We start from the raw sequence: 19,578 nt of genomic DNA, 5'->3' as shown, positions 1-19,578 counted from the left end.
CACTCTTTTACCAAGAGCAAGGTAATGAGCAGAACCATTTTCCCATGATGTATAGCTGTGGCTGGAGGTCTGTTTGTTTGCCATTTCTCTAAGAAGGAGGAGGAAAACAAACACCGGGGTGGACTTCCCAGCAGTACGGCGCCGCAGGCTGTGGGACTCATTTTGGAGAGAAGGGCAGCTTATTCCATCACCTGCAACACTGCATCCCAAACGTCAGCAGGATTAGCCTCCCCAGGCCCTTAGGGAAGGACTGGACCATTTTGTGGAGCTTTTCTGCCTCCCTCCTATGAAGCCATGGCTGTGGTTGTTATTTTCCCTTGCAGATGTCTCCAGCAGATTTTTTTTTTTGTTGCCCATGAAGCAATTCATGTGAGCAAGCTAGCTGTGCGGGGTGGAAATTTATTTTACACTTAAACAGCTAATGTTTTGTCTGTACACATTTCCATGGGGACAGGCAATAAAGCATCTGGGACAGCCCCTAAATAATGGCAAGATTGCTGCTGGGTACCCAGGGATTTCACCGAACAGATGTGGCAGGAGAAGAACAATTTGTAAATGGGTTGATAGTAATTAGTGTCTGGTTTTTCCACATGATAGTCCAGGCTGATGGTGGGCAGCAAGTTCAGGTGAGCAGCAAGGGAACAAAAACAGCTTCTGCCATTGCTCTTTCAGGCTAGAGGAGCTGAGCTAGCAAGGTTATTAGGTAAAGTTATAGAGAATTTTTTGGTCATTCTCTCTGATTATTTTTGCAGTTTTTAGGCAGGGGTTGTGACTCTGCACCCACTCTGTTTAGGGCCAGTCCCTGCAATGGTGGCATCAAACCCTGCAACTGAGTGGGGTTCTGCATTCCGAGCAGCACAGCAAAGTCCCTGAGCTGTACGGGCTTGTATCACGGTCCTTTGCCCAAGGACCTGGACAGGAAGGCAGAAGGCAGAGACATGGCTTTCCCTTTGTCTTTCTAGAAAGGTTTTGGTTGGGTTTTGGCCACCAATACTGCTCTGCTGGATGGTTTGGACACCGCCTTTAGTAGCAGTCCCATAGCTGCTCTCATGTTGTGACCACAGATTTGTACCGTGTCTACTCCACCATCACCCTACAAGGACACAATTAAAGAGTCACCCCCAGTGCTGCTCCTTGGCCTGTTTTTGTGTGGCTGGGCCATCCATTTTGCTATTTTCATGACTCCAGCAATGCCTAGGACTGATTTGGTCCCTCTCATCCTTGCAAGCTGACCCAGGAGGCACGGTGCTCACACACCAGTCTGTCACTGGTGATCGGTGTCACTGGCACAAGTGACACCTGTCCAGACAGGGCCCTGTCCTTTCCTTTCCTCCCATTCCCAACCCCAAGAGCAGACCAGGCCCTCTTCCTTCTGTCTCCTGGTGGGTTTTGGAGAATGGCTACTCCTGCCTCAGTACCCTTAAATCAGGGTGGTTGACAGAGAAGTTGCTCAAAGTCTTGGGAATCCCACCAGGACTGAAAAAGAAGTTCCCCAGGGTAATGTCTACAGCTTGTCCTGCCAGAACGGGTGTCCCACGTGCTGTGCTTGCACAGAAAGGGCAAAAAAATCAGTGCCCTGGGAGGAACGTGTGGTGCGTGGGGCTTACAGGGACTGTGAGGGCAGGAGCCTAAGGACCTGGGTACAACTGTTCCCCACCTGCCTTCAGATCTGTGCTGGGAGCACAGGGAGTGAGGAAGAGTAATGATTTCCTGGGAAATGGAATAAAAATCCTGCAAGGTAATATAAACCCAGCATGAGTAATTGAGTCATGTTTGGCAAAGATTGAGTCTGCTGTAAAAAAATCTGTCACGCTATTTTTGTAAATAAGGGTTTCTGCCTTCTCCCACCTCATGGACATGGTCCATGAGGCTGTGCTGGTCTCACCCCCACAACAGCAAGATGCTGGGGTCCCGTCCATGCAAGCTGCGTCGTGGACATCTGTCCTCCTCCTTCCCCCATGACACCACTCTTCTGCAAGGGGGGATGCCTTTTACTTCACCAGGGAACGTAAACACCTCTGTTTAAAAGCCAGGGATAGCTGAAGACTTATTTTCTTCATTTAATTCATGTGTACATGATTCCATAAAGTGGGATGGAAATTAATTTGCTTTCAAGTCCCCACACCGGAGGGAAAAAAAGAAAAAATCAGCCAGACTATTTTGTTTTGGTAAAATAAAAATGTTTGATTCCAATTTTAGGTTTTTGCTTTTTGTAGATAATCTGAAATAAAATAAATAATGCAAAAACTAATTTGGAAAAAGAAAACAAAATGTTCCCTTCTGAGAAAACCAAAATATTTTGAATTTGTTCAGTTTTTTTTCTGAGTTAAAAGCTGAACAGTCTTCCGCAAATTATTTGGCTTTCAGTACGGATCGTTTGCAGGCAGGAACAGGGTCTTCAGCAAATTTCTGTCAAGTGCTCTTAGGAATTTCTCTGTAATATTGCTCATGAATTGACCATTCTGAAATATTCAAGACATCTCTGATGAAAATATGAGAGAGGCTGTGATTTGGCAGCTTGAAACTCAGCTCAGGAACCTTATTTCCAGATGAAAATTTTCTTAGCGATGAAAAAAATAAAAATAAAAATCCAAACTACTAATTTGTTCTCATCCTCCCCACTCTTCACAGGGAAAGTATCAGAAAAACAACATCCTGCACAGCCCCAGGCGGTCTGGTGCTGAGCAGCAGCACAGCCAGCCTTTTAGTCCAGAGGCAAACAGGGAGTTTGCACCCCAAAGGTTGAAGACAGGGACTTCCTGGGGAAGCACAACGGAGGGTGGTTATCTGCTCAGAGCCTTGGTTCCTCTGAAGGAGGCTGGTGGCTCACACCCAAGGTGGTCGTGGACGTTGCTGCTGTCTGCACCAAAAGCCCAGCTCTGAGATGTGGGGTGTGGTGCAGCAAGTCAGGTCCCTCAGATCTGCTGTGGTCCTCGTGGGGTCTCTTGCTGCCCCTCGAAGCGCAGAGCACACCTAAGAGGAGCCAGACACATGCAGGACCTGGGCAAGAGGCAGAAGCTCTCCTGCTGGCCTCACCTGATGTGAGAGCAGTGCCAAGGCTCTGCTGCAGCCATTCCCCTCCCACAGCTTCTCTGCTCCTTACCCACATGCAAAAAGATCTTGCACAGCTGAAGACCTGGAAGATGGGATCAGTATGATGTTTTCTCTTACAAGGAACTCCAGCTTCTGTTTTTGCTGATGACTCTATACAAAAGTGCCTTTGACTTGGCTAGGAGCTACCAGACACAGCTTTACTCCTTTTCTGGTCAAACATTGGGAATTTACAGCCATGCTGGGCTACAGATAGAGGCAAGGTTAAGGAGGAGGAGGCTGGGTGATGTTGGTCTCCTGTTCCCCTCTGCACAGGAACAACCCACCCACAGGCTGGTTTCTTTGGTCCCCACCTCAAGCTGCTGCCCTCAGACTGGGAGAGCAGGGTGCCAATGCCCAGCATCACAGCCACTGGGCAAAGGGTGAAATGCTCTGAAAATGGACAGCTTTTTGGGGATTAGAGTATGATTTGCAAGGTGCAAGTAGTGAAGTCCTTCTCCATGCCAGAAAATGCTTTATCTTTTCTTCAGATTTACTTTGCCGTGGGGCAGCAAGGTACCTTAACTCTTACCCTCTGCCCACCACACATTTACAACCTCCTCTTCTCACCTCCTCCAGTGTGGGGTTGTGTTGTCCCTCCCCCCATTACCAGTCCCTTTCCTCATGATACACATTTCTCCTTGATTTATTTCCTTTTCTTCCCTCTCCTTGCTGCAGCACCTTTCCTTCCCTTTCTGCCCCATGCTGCCTGGCATGGAGGGTCTGTTCTCCCACTCCCAAAAGTGTGAGCACTTACCCCTGGTGGCATCTCAGAGCAGTGTGGGAAGGATGGTCTTTGTCCTGGCACCAGAGTTGGCTCTTCAGTGGAGATGGGACAGTACGGATCTGATTTGGCACCGCGAGCTGTGCTTGTGCCACAGGTGCTGAAGTCAGCAGCCCTTAGAGGGTCTGGGGCTTGGAAGGTCCTCACAATGCCAGGAGCACCCAGGCACTGGGCTATACGCAGACATTATGGTTTGCTAAATCCTGTTATTTTCCCTCTTTCTGGCTGTTTCCTCACTCACTCAAGCACTGTGAGAGCAGCCGGCAGCACTAGCAGGGCATGGTTGGACCGGGTGGGGATGCTCCTGTATGAGGGACACACTGAGATCCATGCAGGGAGCACGTCTGGGTGCTGCCTCCCAGGAACGAGCCGCAGCAATAATCAGCAATTAGCACCGCAGAATGAGAGGCATGGAGCTGCTCAGGACTGTGTGTATTGCTTGAGAGCTGAAGGCGTTGCTCGTCCAGACAATGAGCAGATCATCACACATGAAGAATCGGATTATCTAACCAACTGGAAAAACAGAAAAGAGATTAGACTTAATAGCTCAAAAGGCAAAGTCCTGCCCTTTGGGATAACAGGAGGAGCTTTTTCTCTGAACCGACGATTCACTAATTAGACATAATGAAAGAGGGAAAAGGTCAGCATCAGCACATGTTGGTTAGCACTAGTGTAACTACGGATTGATGGAGGGATGGAGCTCTAAAAGCAGATACTGTAATTCGGGGATGCTTCAGAAGTACTTTCAGCAAAGTTAAAGAAGTAGTAGTCTACTATACGAAATATCAGTAAGAATTTGATTGAACTGTTGCATATGGTTTTAGTAAAAAAAAATAGTTTTAAATTGCATCAGGAAAGAGAAAGGCTGTTGAGTCAGGCTGTTTGGGGGAGTGGAGTACCTGTCTTAGAAAAACAAACTTTGAAAGCTTTGCTTTGTCAGTACAGCAAAATGACTTTGAGAAGTTGGGTGATGATTCTTTATAAATACATCTGGGGGATAATATCAAATGTGGAAAAGCTATTAAGGGATAACATGGAAATAGATCAGATAGATATAAACCAGTCATGAGTACACTGAAACTGGAAATTAGAAGATTTCTAACTATCCAAAGAGTGAAATTCTCAAATGCTTTCCAAAATCCATTTGTCTGTATGGAGATGAGGAGGGGGAGGCAGGAAGGAGGGAACATAAATTATATGAAGATGGAGCTCTAGATGAAAAGGAGCTGTTTGATAGAGTAGAAATTATTCCGGGCTGGAAGCTAAAGGCCCTGGGCATGTGATTTATTGCTATTACACTGGATGGAGATTTGATCACTGCGTGCCAAGTGCATTTGCCTGTGCTATATTTATATCACATTAATCCCAGATTTCAGTCTTCTGCTGGTCACTTGCGTGGTCTAGGAATCCTTCTTTACTCCTCAATTTGCCACTTGACTTCTGGCCCTATTTTAGCCTTCCTCTGAATCACTGCAAGTACTGTCCACAAAGGGTGGGTTCAGAGCAGGGTGCTCCTCTGTTTGACGGTGGTAGGAAAGCTTTCCACTTGATAGGCAGGATTACAGTGATCTTCATCTCTGAGATTAGGAAAGAGTTCCTCTGTCAAGAGCTGGGATTGTCAGGTTATTTTATTTATTTAATTTAATTTAATTAATGAAATGGTCCATTTCTTAATATCACTTCTGATAAATTAATCTCACTGAATTCCCTGCTATTTCAGGAATCCAGGAGGCTGGTGATGGCTTGGTCTCTGCTGGGAAGTTTGACAGGGATGCGTTTGCTTTCTCACACTGCATTTGTAATCTGCAGGGCATTGAAATGAGATGTTTTGTGGGCTGTGGTGAGAGCTAGCATTTGAAGAGGTGTTCTAGAGACCCTTCTTGGTTAAGTTTTTGTTGCAAAAACTTGCCTGTGCTTGTCCATTATTTTTTCTGGTTTTCTGAAGTTCAGCTGTTGATCTTGAGTTCCCCTTTGCAATTAGGCTTAGAGGATCCCAGCGGCAAACCTCCCTTATTTCCAGAACGACTTATCTTCCTGCTCAGAAGTGGGTCCTGTTCTTCGCTGACCACTTGTCCCACCTTCCATTGTCTTCCCCACCATGGCTGTGTGTACCAAAGCTTCTGTGTGACTCTTTTTCTCACCTGAACTTTGCATTTTCTTTTTCCTTCCTGGTATTCACACGTTGGGTGCTGTGTGAGGTCTGGGAATCAAAGGCTTCAGAGGAGCGTGATACACATGGATTCCCTCACTCCATGCCAGATGAGGTGTTGTTTCAAGTGTCCTGGCCAGTTCAGACCCACCTGGGACCTTTCCCATGTAATGCAGACTGGTTCATCCATCCTGTATCTGTTACAACCATTTTTTTTTTTTTTTCTGAGTGTAGCAGAACACTAAAAATAAACCCATGGCTCTCAGGCGGATTTCAACTGCTCCCATTTTCCAGTGGGAATCTGCTTGTTTTGCACACTAGTATCAGTAATGAGCGGAGCAAATTTATAGCAAAGAAAACTTCCCAGCTCTCTAAATTATTATTGTAATGATATATTGTAAACCTGCACTACCAAACAATTGGCTTAGTTGTTTTACATTTATGGCAAAGATGATTTAGATCTCAGGTGGGAAATAAAATGCGAAGAAGTGAAGTTTATTATAGAAAAATACATTAAGAAACCATCTTTCAGGCAGAGTAGTGGGGGAGGAGAATGTGTACTGGTGATGGCTGTTTCAAGTGTCTTGAAATATGAGTTATCATTTCACCAGTTTAGCTGAGTATGCCTGTCAGATATCTGCGAGGCTGAATGCTGACCTCTAAAGCTGAACTTGCTCTGGAAGTATGTTAGATGTCTGTCATTCCCATGAGCTGCCAAGATCTATCTGGGAATTCATTGTATACAGTCTGCATTGTACGAGGCCTTGCCAGACTCAAAATCAATACTTTGCGTGTGGTCAAACAGCGCTGACAAGGTCTGGTGTGGGAGACACAAAGTTTATTATTTGAACAGCTAGAAAATAATTCTCTTTCAGTATAAAATTATGAAAAAAAAAGAAAAAAGATCCCCAGCAAAATTCAATAGCAAATTTTGAATTTTTGATGTAAATCTAAATCTTTTTTTGTCCAGTGTATTTCTCATCTGAGATGCTATCACCGGAGTGTGCCTCAGGCTGTTGGTCTTATGGTCGTGGAGATTTTGGCACTGGTGAGGAGCTGCAGTCCCTCGCAGCACTGACTTGGTCACCAGGCGGCAGGAGGAGCTGCGACCACAGCAGAGCATGGGGACATGAAGAAGCTGCTACAGCTCTGGAGGCAATATCACAGCAATATTTCAGCTGTGGGGAGCTCAGCAAGAACATACTGTTTCCATGGAGCATATGCACATTTTACACACACAAAAAATTGGTTTAGACAAAACCCCAAGTTTCTTTCAAAACACATTTGAGGCAGAATTTTTAACCAGCATTTTCTGTATCATCACATCATCTGAGACTGCAGTGCCTTCCCTTTTTCCAGTGTCTACATTTCCATCTCTTTGTCTGCCTGCTGAGCCTACAGCCATTTTCTGCTTGTAGTGGATTCTGCTTTTTGCAGAGGACATAAAACACTGTGCTCTCATTCTCTCTATTCTCTTTCTTCAATACTCAGCCCTTCTTATTTATTTATTTATTTTACAGTAAAGAAAAAAAATACAAGTGGAGAGTACTGATTTTGCTTTTTTATGTATGAGAAATAAAGTAGGAAAGCAGTAGCAGACAGGTACAGAACTTGTATCCATTTAAGTGACACTAAACCTGCTCTTTCAAAGCATAACTACTATTGTCTATTAAAGTCACTTATGAACATTAGTAACACCACTCAAGAGCAGTTTGCTTCATAATTTAGCCCCACTCCTCTGTGACAGAAGAAACAAATAGAAAAATGAAAACTGGTTGTGCACTATAAAACTCAATTGATGGAGACGTTGTTCTTGGAAGGTCTGACTACAAGATGGGTGGGTAATTGATACTAGTGCACAACTTAAAAATGGGGGCAATGCCTGGCCGTGTTAATGCATCTGCATTAAACCACTAATGTAGCTGTTGCTATGCCTACAACGGGTGCACCTGCGCTGGCAGCGATGCAGAGCTGGTGGTTATGGCTCTACCCTGGGTGTAGATGGCTCACACTCCTCTGGCTGGGCAAATGCCGCAGCCCCTGGAGCCAGGGGGAGCTCAGAGACACCCAAGAGCTCCCTGCTCAGCTCTCCTGTGAGGACTTTGTCTCCTTAGCAGTTTCCTCCCTTGCCCTACTCCTTGGCTCAGGAGGTTCCCACTGTCAGAGCTGTCCCACTGACCTTCCAGAGCAGCTTGCTTGCTGTCCCATGGTGAGGGGACTGCTCTCCTCACAGGCACCTCACGGGTTTTGTGGGAATTTTTGCCCACAGTGACGTCTGTAAAGTGCATTACTGTTTATCTACATCCTTGTCTCCTTAGTCACACCTAGAACTCCTCCTAGAGCTTGATATGTTGGCAGCTGCCAACTTTGTTCTGCAACTGCCATGGTGAATCAGTCCTCTCAGACATATTTTTTTCTTATCAGCTGCCTTTCTAGATATATATTATAGTAAATTAGTTTAGAGACTTATCTGCTTCTGGGGAAAGGCATGGCTGCTGGACACCCAACTGTGCATCCAGTAAGGATGGGGCAGGACCTGACTGCATGCTTTCCTGTCTCAGCACAGGAAAGACTTTTAAAAGATGCTTACTAAGAGCATGAGACAGCAGAAAAAAAAAAAAAAAATCAGAAAATGCCAACAAACGTCTTGCAAGAGCAGCTTCCTCCCTGATAATCTTAGCCACCAAGTGAAATTGGATGTGTAAAGTGGCTCACATGCTGATTTCCATATTTCTTTAAACTGGAGAAATGCCATAGGCCTGGTGGAAGGCTGGGCCTTTGTGGACAGTCAAAAAATTCAGGTGGACAGTATTTGAGCTGGCGTCAGGACTGCCATCATACACATGGGTTTTCATGAATGTGAATACACTTGCAAAGATGACAGGAAAAATCCTGGAAAATAAATAACAGGAGATCACAGAACAGAATCATAGAATGATTCAGGTTGGAAAAGCCTCCTGAGATCATCTAGTCTATCCTTTAACCGAGTATGGACATGTCCACCAATACGTCATGCTACGAAATTCTACATCTATATGTTTCTTGAAGACCTCCACAGATGACAACCCCACTACTTCCCTGGCAGCCCGTTCCAACGCTGCACAACCCTGTCAGTAAAGAAATTTCTCCTAATATTCAACCCAAAACCTCCCCCTGGCACAATGTGAGGCTATTTGCCCTTGTCTTACCACTTGGTGCTTGGGAGAAGAGCCTGATCCCCACCTCACTACAGCCTTCTTTAAGGTAATTGTAAAGAGCAATAAGGTCTCCCCTGAGCCTCCTTTTGTCCAGACTAAACACCCCCAGCTCCCTCAGCCGCTCCTCATAAGACTTGTGTCCCAGACCCATTGCCAGCTTCGCAGCCCTTCTCTGCATATTAAATCAGAGACAAACCTAGAACAAAGAAAATAAACATCTGCCTGTCCTGCATGGGGTAAAGAGAGTAGCAGAGTACCAAGAGAAGACACATATGCCCCCTTCATGAGCAAGTTGTTCCATCTTAAAACTTGCCTTTTTTTTTTTTTTTTTTTTTCTTGCTTTTTTATTTTTCTTCTTTCTACTCATCGCTATCTGTGAGGCTGTGCCAGAGCCTCATTACTCCAGCTGTTAGGAGCATTCTTCCAATTTCCAGCCTAAATTTATGTCTGGTCAGTTTATAGACACATATCCTTGTGATAATATTGCTTTTAGCTTAAATGGCTCTCTTCCTCCTTGGAGTTTCTGCCAGTGAATTTATAGAGAGCAATATCCCTGCTAGGAGGGCTAGATTAGGAAAAAAAAAAAAAAGGAAAAAAAAAAGGAAAAAAAAACGGAAAAAAAAAAAAACACCTTCTCTCCTCAAACTCTTTATGTTTTTTCACATATAACGTATTTTTTCTCCATTGCTCATCATTCAAGGAATGCCCTCTTCAATTTGAGCCTTTCCTCATGACCACGAGTGAGCAGCAAGGGCACAACAAGAAGCAGATGGAGAGAGAGAGGCTGCTGCTTCCCTGCTGGAAATACTCTCCTGATTCAGTTTGGACTGCATTTAAATGTTGGTTATGTGCACGACACCTTCATCCTGTGATCAGACTGCATCAAGATCCATTTCATCAGTCGCTGCTGGCTGATGAGCACCGGGAGAGTGGCGTGCAGCCATCCCTGGATCCCCATGGCTGGTGTCTGTGGCAGCCCGGCCACCCCAAAAGGCATTCGGTGTCCTTCAGGGTGTCACTGGGGACAAGCAGAGCCACTGAGCCTCTGCTTTGTGAGTCTATGGAACAACAGTGGGGCCTGACCTTTAACTCTTGCAGGGGGAAAAGATTTTTCCATGGGAAGCGTGAAGAGTACATCACAGCCTGGCAGTAATGCCATGGCCCCTTGTGCCCTTTATCATTGTCTCCTCAGGTATTCTCCATTTGTTTTTTCTCATTTGAGTTCTCTTTCCTGAGCTCACTGCTTCACATTCCTTTTCATTGAATTTTCTCTTACTCAGTTTGCAACATTTCTCTTATTTATTGAGGTTAGTTTTGAACTCCAGCCCTGCTCTTCAAAGTGTTTGCTCCTTACAGCAAAAGTTCACCCACAAATTTGTAAGTGCATTTCCTAGTCCATCATCCGTGCCATTAATAAAAACGCCGAACAGAACCTGACCCCTGCAGGGCTCCACGTGCAGTGCCGAGCCAGCTCGGCAGCACACCTGCAATGACTGCTCTTTGAGCGCTGTTTTGAAGCGTTGCTTCTGTCTGTTTGTCTCCTCTGTCCAGAGCTTCTCCCTTTTTGTTTAGTTTCATTGTCAGGGCATGTTCCCCTCTGGCCTTTGTACTTATAGGCAGCCTTTATTGAGCGCTCTCCCTGAGCAGATGTGCAGGCAGCCACAGGAAATCTGTGCAACACGGTGTTCAAATAGGCAGCTTAATAAATCACAGGTGCCGTGAAACGATCTGTCTCCGAAGAGCTGATGCAGAAGGAGTCACAGCCATATCAATGGGATGAGGAGCATATGCCGAGCTGTCTCACGTCTTGCCAATGCTACAGTGACTGTCTGGTGGCACTGGGACTGAAATCACCTTCATGGGGGCATGGGCAAATGGGTATGGGGCCTGTCCTGACATCACAGCCAAGGTTTTTGCTTTTTCTCCCCACGTTCTCTGCAGAGATCTGCATTGCCCAGCGATGCACCACAGCTCAACACTGAGCTCCCAGCTGAACGTCCAGACCCATGGATGCTCAGGATCAGAAAATCTATTCCTGCCTGCTCTAAACTAGCTTGGCTCAGCTTTGACCCTTTGTCATGCAGACAACCAAAAGTTTGCATATCCCACCTTAAAAATCTCAGTGTCTGAGCTGAACAAGCCTAATGGATTGTCTGCATTGAGCAATCCCATGTTACATCAGCTCCCATCACCAGTGGTGTCCACAAAGCCCCCACACCACCCCTCTGCCCAGGCTGCTGCCCGGTATCTCACAGACCCCTGGGGCTGCCCTCTGCTGTGTGCTCGCTGTGCTGAGGTTGATCCACAACAGTCTTTGTTCGAGGGCTGTGTCACATAGATCAGTGACAGCGTGCACAATGTGTGGGTGTTTGCTTTGTCAGTAATACTTCATCATCTTTTAATTCATTAAATATGTTTGTCATTCATCTCTATTAGAGGTTGACACTGCTGCTGTTTGCTCTGCCCTGTGTCAGTGTGCTTGTAAATTTATACAATAACCAAGAGAAAATCACATTTGTCTTCTTTTGGATTTAGAAAATGTACTTGATGAGCTTTTCTCCATGTGTTCCCACATCTCACAGCCTTCCACCCCCCGACCACCCGTTCACCCTGCTCAGCTCCCAGCCCATCCATGCACTTCCCATTCTTGCTCCAATACATCCATCACACATCCCAGCCCCATCCAGTACGTGTTCCAGTCCTGGGATCCTTCAGCCCCAGACCCTTTTATTTTCCACATGCATGTTCTGCTTTGCTCATGCCACGGTTTACTCCCCCAGAATCAACATCTGTGGGTGAGTGTGCATGTGCCTGTGCATGTATGTGTGCAGGGATTATACTCTCTGGTTGCCCCTGGCTCTTCCTGCCCTTCCTTGATATCCCACCTGCAGTGCTGGGTCCAGTTTGAGGCTCCCCAGTGCAAGGAACATGCGGAGATGCTGGATTGAGTCCAGAGGAGGTATCGAGGTGGTCAGGAGCTGCAGGCTGGAAGATGCAGAGGGACACCCATCAGCCTGGAGATGAGAAGGTGAAAAGATTTTATCGGTGTCTTCACTCTTCTGATTTGAGGATGTAGAGACAGAGGCGCACAGGGATGGGGCAAAGAACTGAGCACAAGCTGGGCGTGAAATTCCAGACAAATACAGGAAGGAAATTTCCCACAGTGAGGGTGGGCAAATGCTCAGAGACACAGAGAGGTTGTACAGTCTCCATCTCCAGAGATATCTGAAACTTTGCTGGATGAAGCTTGACTGACCTGCTCTAGATACGCTCTTTGCAGGGATTTAGACCAGAAACATCCTGAAGTCCCTTCCAATAAAATTTGATCAGATTATTTCTTATTTTTCTGTCTCTAACCCCTCTTTGGTTTATACCCTCTGCCTGTTCCCCAGGGTGAGGAAGGACCAGCATGCAGCCAATTAGGCACCAATTAGGCCTGAGGGATTAGCAGCTGAGAAGGTGCTGAGCAGGTGATTTTGAGGTTTGAACCAGCAGCTGAGAAAAGGCAAAAGGAGCAGATCCCATTACTGGGCTGTGTGGTGGGAAAATGTCCTGTGTTTCAGCACATGCCTTCTTAATGATACTGTTTTGTTCAGCAGCTTTGAAGACCCAGGTGCCCTGATGAAAACACTGCTCACTTTGTCTTGGATTGGGTTGGCTAATTAGGAAACGCAGGTCTTTGTCTGCCTCTTTAAAAGATGTGTTTGTTTTTGCTAACTGACACCATGTTCTGCTTGCACTTTTCTATTAATCCCTAAATACTGTAACGGTGTGTTGCAGGCAGAGATTTGTCAAGGCTAATTCTATTACTGGGCAATGTTTGCCTTAAACTTTTATCTATTAAAAATAACAGGCATTTGCAGAAGGGCTTGCAGGAGGAGCAGCAAACCCAGAAGTACCCCATTCACAGACAAACCCTTCTAGCAGGCTGCTCCCCTGCTCGTAAGAAACCTTTCCCACTGAAGCTTTCTGTTCCTCTGGAAAAGAAAACAGGGCTAACTCTTCATGGATGCAGAGGAAGAACATGTCTAAAGCAGACGAAGTGCAGCCTGAAGGTTAAAACTGTACTCACATAAACTGATGAAAGTTCACACTTAAATTTCTGCAGTGTCTCACACCTGGATGAGACATAGATCCTTTGGGAGACTTGCGTGGCTTTGCCCTGTGCCTTTCCAGCTCCCTCCATTTAACCCACCCTCCCTGCTAGGTCACCTTTGTCTGCAGGAAGGAGCATGGGGAATTCTGACAGACTTTCTTCGGTGTCTTTACTGCATATGAAAACACTGGAGGATAAAGGGAACCTGTACATTAAGAATAATTGTTGCATCTGCACTTGTGTTTCTACCACCTGTGCTGATGGAAGTGCACAGCAATAAAATACTGAGAGACTCCTGCTTCTGGCTGATTCGCTTGCTCTGGAGCTTTGCTTGTGCTTTTACCTCCAATTTGCAGCTGCCCAGTGCTGTGGCAGTCACAGCCCAGTATGCTTTCTGCTGCCAGAGGCACACTGTTGAACAGTCCAAATAGATTTGTCTGGGTGATCTGGGCTGGGAGCTCTATGGGGTATGCTGGTCAGGTCCTGCTGCACATGGTGCATCACACTCAGGATGCCATGAGCCATCACAATGCTCATGAGGACCTGAAGATCCTCAGCTTTCCTTGTGTGCAAGATCAGAATGATGAGCCTAAAGGCTTTGGATTTGATTTGTTTATCCACAGCCTGTTTAATGTTTTGAAAGCAATACATCATGGATTAGGGTAGTTGCTAATACTCTCTCTGACCCATCAGGGTTTCTGAAATCACTCATCTTATGCCTTTCATTCAGCACACAACAATCACAGGGCAGACACTGATGCTTCTGTTTAAGAGCAGCAACATCCCCTGTGTCCAAAGGACCTGCCTTTGTGAGCATGTCTGCATAGCCAACTACCATAAAGCTGCAAGCTCCTGCAGAGTGCAGACCCAGCTGTACTTGGATGTGCATGCTAAGACAAGAGAGCTCTGCAGCTGTGGGTGCTAGCTGTGATCACTACGTCTGTGGTTACAGAACCAACTGTGCACCAAGGCAGCTGAACTGATGTTAACGTTCAGCAAAAATGCAGCTCTCATGGCATCTGAAGCAGGACAGACTAGAGGACCAGTGATGCTTGTAATGAAAGGAGTCCTCTGAATGGGGAGTCTCAAATTCTGGTTCCTGTTTGCTCATATATTGTTGACTGCTGAATATAAATGGAGTCACACGGCCAGGTGCTGCAATGTCAGTTTTCATCTGCCCTCTGAACTGTAATGGCCAGTTCAGTGGTTTGCAGCCACCCAGAGTGCTCTGACAGAAGGTGCTATGTACAGGGCAAAGAGTTCTGGCATCTTTACTGCTCCTCTGTCCAGTCATCTGCAGCTCTTTAATTTCTGACATGGATGTGTCCCAGAGGAATGTTTTTCCTGAATCAAATGTTGGCTCATCCTACCTGTGCCCCATGAACATCAGTGTAGTTTATAGGACAGTGAAGAATGGAGTTTAGCACAGCAGGCTATTATGTGATGCTGATACTCCTGTGAGTCAAACAGAGAGAAGAGCAGATGGAACAATGGCTCCATATTCAGAATGCAACTGATTTGATCACATTGGTCTTTACACTGACAGAAAATCATTTCAGGACAATTACAGAAATTGTTTGCATCTTCTGAGTCTCTGGTTGAGAGAGATCTGATCAGTCAGTGTTTCTGGGAACAGGTTTTGGGGTGCCCAGGCTTGGATCAGGATTATATGAGTTTTGCACTTTGTTTTCCCTAAATCTTGTCCCTCTTTTGTGAAAAAAAAATCTTTTGTGAACAAGCCATAGCCATCATTGCTGGGGCAATCAAAGTCATGGGGAGAAGCATCAGTGAAACTGAGCTCCTCTGCCAGGGCTGCTGGGGCTGCTGAGTTTCAGCAGCCAGTCACTTTTATCTGCTCAGGCTAATTCAGCATTGTCCCTTTGAAATGTGATCTTGTCACTGAGCTGAACTGTCTGAAGTCTGCTGTGCCAGGTGCACATCTGTGCTCAGATCCACTATTAACAATCATGAAACTGTGGCCTCAGTGAAATGAAGGGCACACTTGTCTCATCTCCTGAAAATGTCGATGAGAAATAAGACAGTGATGACAGAGATGCAGAGTGCAGATTTCAAGCAAGGCTCAGTCCATGAACCTCTCCACGCAGGAGGACAGAAAAATGTGCTCCCCTCTGAGACAAAAGTGCTTACCCTGAGACCTGGTCCTGCACTGGTCCCAGTTCTGCATTGGCATGAATTCACAGACTACACCCAGCCTCTTCTTGTGCACCTCTCATCCACCTGTGGGTTACAAAGTGCCCCAGAGCACCTCCATCTGAAAAAGAAATACTTGGGAAAAGAGGAGATCTTTGGTCTATCTCTACCATTTTATGGGAAAAGACAGAGCCAGATGTTATTACCAAAATGCTGGACAGGTACTGCAACTGTAAGCTGAGAGAACATTAAGACACTCCAGTGCAGCATATGGATGCCAGAAAATGCAAAAATGCAGTGTTTTTATGTTGTTGTTTTTGTTATTGTTTGTCAGTGTTTTTTTTTTTTTTTTTCCTTCCCCCTTTTTAATTAGATATTGCTTTGTCATCAAACATCAAACCCTAAAGAAGCTCTCCCTCACTGGGTCTGGGCCGCGGGGCTAGAGTGCCCTCCAGCAAGTCCTGCAGGAGCCTGCCCAGGCTACTCAGATATGCTGCAGCTCCCTCCCCACCCCTGAGCCTGAGCTGCCTCCCCTGCAATAAGGATCTGGGCTGGATGCATTGCTGGGCACCAGGCTGGGGGGGGGGCACCATCGCAGACACCCACTCCTGAGTACAGATTCAGCCTTAACTGCTTGTCAGAGGTCTGCCTCCCATCACTGCTCACATCCTCATGCCGATGCTGCAGGCTCAGCTGCATCCCCATCCTTTTTCTGGCATTTGCTGAGCAGGCTGTCTACAAAATGCCTCTTCTCCGAGAAGCTGAAAGAGAGAGAAAAGTACAGGCAAGAGGAGCAGACTGTGCGTGGCAGCAGCCAAGACCTGCCTTCTCCTGTCCCTGCCCCTCGTCCCTCTCCTCCCTGCCTCAGCCCTTCTCCAGCACTCAAGGCATCAGACAGCCCACCTGCGAGGGTCAGTGCATGCACCTCAAGGCCTTTCTTCCTCCTGGGCTGGGGCCACAAGGTGGACTCCAGGCTTGATCTTGGCTGTGAGTGCCTTGTGCCCAGACAGCAGCACTATGCAGCGACCAGCCGGCTGTGTGGGAGGGAGAATCCCCCACAGCTGGAGCCAGACAGGAGACCCCTGACCCCCACCCGCTCCCTGAACAGCTCCTGCTTGGTGCCAGCTGGAGAAGCCTGACTGGGAGAAATCATGACTCTAACAGACCTGGCAAAAACCAGGCTCAAGCAGAGTCCAGTGTGCTCTTACATACATGGACCCCCATGGAAATTGAGCAGCCCTCACATATCCCACTGCTTGCATAGAAATATTGCTCATTGGCTGCAGATAAAACATCCAAACAAATGCCTTTAAGAGAATGAGTCTAACAAAGGTTAGCATTGAGAGTGAGCTTTGGTACTTGGGGGAAGCTGCAGGCTGCTGCTCTGCAGTGATGGAGCAGGGCTATATAAGACAACATCTACATAGCAGCCACCCTGCTCCTGCCTTGGGCTGTTCAAACAGCCCCTCACAGAGCATCTTCCCACCTTTTTCTGTCCTTGTCACTAGAGATGTGGCAGTGGCTCCTACGTGGCCCCTCCAGTAGCCACAGGGACTGAAGGAGGATCCATAATCCCCATCTTCAGAAAAATACAGATGTAGAACTGACGTTTGTGGAGTCAGTGCTGGACACAGAAAATGACTGCGGGCAGAAACTTCAACTTCCAGCTCCCATGCACTCGCATCCAGCTCACCCTCTGCTTTCCTTCCAGCTTGCCAGTCATCTTCCCTCTCTGTTATAGATAAAGCTGTGGAAGCTTTAAATATTTTTTATGGATGGCAGAATGTGCATCCATGAGATTTGGTTGAGAAGACTTTTGTGTGGAAAAACTGTAGAAGCTGGTGCAACAGACAGACTGGTATTCTCTCCATCTCAAAAGTAAACAGTCGACACACAGCTGGGTGGGATTCTGCCCTCTTGAGTCCTGTGCTGCACCCCATGGTCCTCAGGCAGTGCTGTAGACCATGTAGAGAAAGCAGATGGAGGTCACAGATATGCTCATTCTGGTTTCTTGGCAGGTTTTCCCAAAAGACCCAGTTTAGGGACAGAAATGGAGCATTTGCAGTTGTTAAAATCATCAGTATACAGGAATGTCCCACGTCTTGTCATGACAATGCCAAGGTCTGTTCCGCGATCGGGGTCCAGGCTTTCCATGTCCCTCGCTGGCTCTCAGCTCCCTGAAGGGGCTTGTGCAATTGTCCGGCCCTGCTGGTATTGATGATACATAAGTGACAAAATAAAATAGAAATTACTAATTTCAAGCTTCACTGGTAGGAAGGAAAAGAAAATCAATGCTTGGCAAATGGAACCAGGAGAAACTCGAAGAAAAGAAATGCTCTCTCCTAGCTTCAGTAGCTTGTCTATGACAAAGGCGGGGGGTGAGGCTGTAAAAAGGGGTCTTGACAGTGTTGCTGTTTCAGCTGCGGCATGTTAAAGCTGGCCTTTTGCATATTAATGGCAAAATAAGCTCCCTGTTTGTTCAAACAGCTCTCTCAAGTCCTGTTGACATTGTGACTGTGCTGTGCCCCTGCAGAGTGGCAGCGTGCTGGGCTGCACGGAGGCCCATGCTGCCCCAGCAGGGCTTGCACCCATTTTGCAAAGCAGGAACTGGCCTGCAGGAGGGATGCCCAGTGGTGCTGGTGAGGTCCTGTGCCCACCTGCTCCCTCAGCTGTGCACCTCAAGAGACCTCTGTAGCTCACAGGCAGGATGGGTGCAGGAGGCACAGCAAAACCGGGACAGGGGGAGAAAGCAGCCGGGATGCAAAGTGCTTCAGCCAAAGCCAGGACTCAGTTGTGCACTGCAACATTTGGAGGAGCTCATCAAATTTACAGGCACATCGGCTCCCAGGGTGCTGGGAGCTGACACGGAATTTCAGAGTCAATTTTCAAAGGCGCAGCTCACATTTAGAGACCCAAATAAGGGGCAGATGCCTGAAAAGGCTTTGGTCTTGCAGCTATCATTGTAGCACTGTAACGAGATTTTTAAGATTTTTAAAAGGCTACAGGTCCAGGGGTGCTGAGGGCACAAAATGCGATCACAGGCTGCGGAAACTCTCCCTGAAAGGAGGTGGAAACGATTAGGAAGTACCCCTATGGTGAGCAGATGAATAACATCTGTTTAACTGCCTGTAAAACAGCCAGGTACAGATAAGTCCTCTCGGCCTCCTGACACAGGCAGAAGCATATTTTCAATTAAACTGAGAGATGGAAAATCCAGTGTTGATGAAAGGCTGTTCACTTTTGCACCATGAGGTGGGATTCAGCTCCACCAGCTAGAGACATCTAAAACACAGACCTCTGCACCTCAACTGGCTATTTGAGGCTTCTCTTTAAGACAGTCAGGAGGGACAGGCATTTTCAAGCAGCAATTTGTCTGACCAAATACAAATATCCATTTGTGGAAGCGATAACTCCACGCCTCACGCTCTGCTAACTATATCTGCTAGATCTCTGCTGATAATAAGACTGACTAGGAAGGCCAGCTCAGGTTAGACACCTTGCCTAGTCACTTGAGTTTTCTGTGGAATATTAAACTGTGGAATTCATTTCCACAAAAGGATATGGAAGGCAAAAGATAAACTATATTCAAACAGAGACTGGAATAAATATGAAAAACAGGAATAGCCACAGTTATTATAGGTGGTGTAAAGAGCATTTTGGAAGAGATATAAAACTGCTTGCCTCTAGTCTTGAATTCATTATAAACTCTTAGGATTATGATTAAAATCATCACACGGGGCACCCTATTTCATATCTACCTGCTGGGTGATCTGAGGCAGGCTACTAATTTGGATGGACTGTGAATCAACTTGAAACTGTCAATATTTTTACCTGCACATGGTCTCCCAAGGTTTCCTGAAACTCTAACAGCTGGTACTGAATTGCAAGTAGTGTGAAATCAGAAGTTTAATGGAATAGTATAGATTAGACTGGAATACAGCAGAATACAGTAGAATAGGACAGAAGAAGACTAGAAAACTAAAACAAATACACCTGTGAAGGAAACAAAAAGCACATGGAAAAGGATGCTTTGAATATCATCCATGAGTGCATGGCATAGAAAATGCTCAGGCAGGTAGGTGGTTAACTCTCTTGGTCTCACAGTGGTTTT

General features: G+C 46.4%; 1 long non-coding RNA gene across 1 annotated transcript; it reads right to left on the bottom strand.

Moving 5' to 3' along the window:
* Positions 1-558: 558 nt before the first annotated feature.
* LOC137841357 (uncharacterized) lies at positions 559-12,593 on the bottom strand. Its single transcript, XR_011088585.1, has 4 exons — positions 12,477-12,593; positions 12,106-12,234; positions 3,848-4,387; positions 559-2,973 (listed from the first exon to the last, which is right to left on the bottom strand). It is a non-coding gene; the product is annotated as an uncharacterized lncRNA (long non-coding RNA).
* Positions 12,594-19,578: the final 6,985 nt, after the last annotated feature.

This window comes from Anas acuta, chromosome 17 (genome assembly GCF_963932015.1).
Source record: "Anas acuta chromosome 17, bAnaAcu1.1, whole genome shotgun sequence".
NCBI classification, from domain to species: Eukaryota; Metazoa; Chordata; class Aves; order Anseriformes; family Anatidae; genus Anas; species Anas acuta.
Note: the sequence above shows the minus strand (reverse complement) of the source record. Positions and strands in the feature narration are given on the sequence as shown.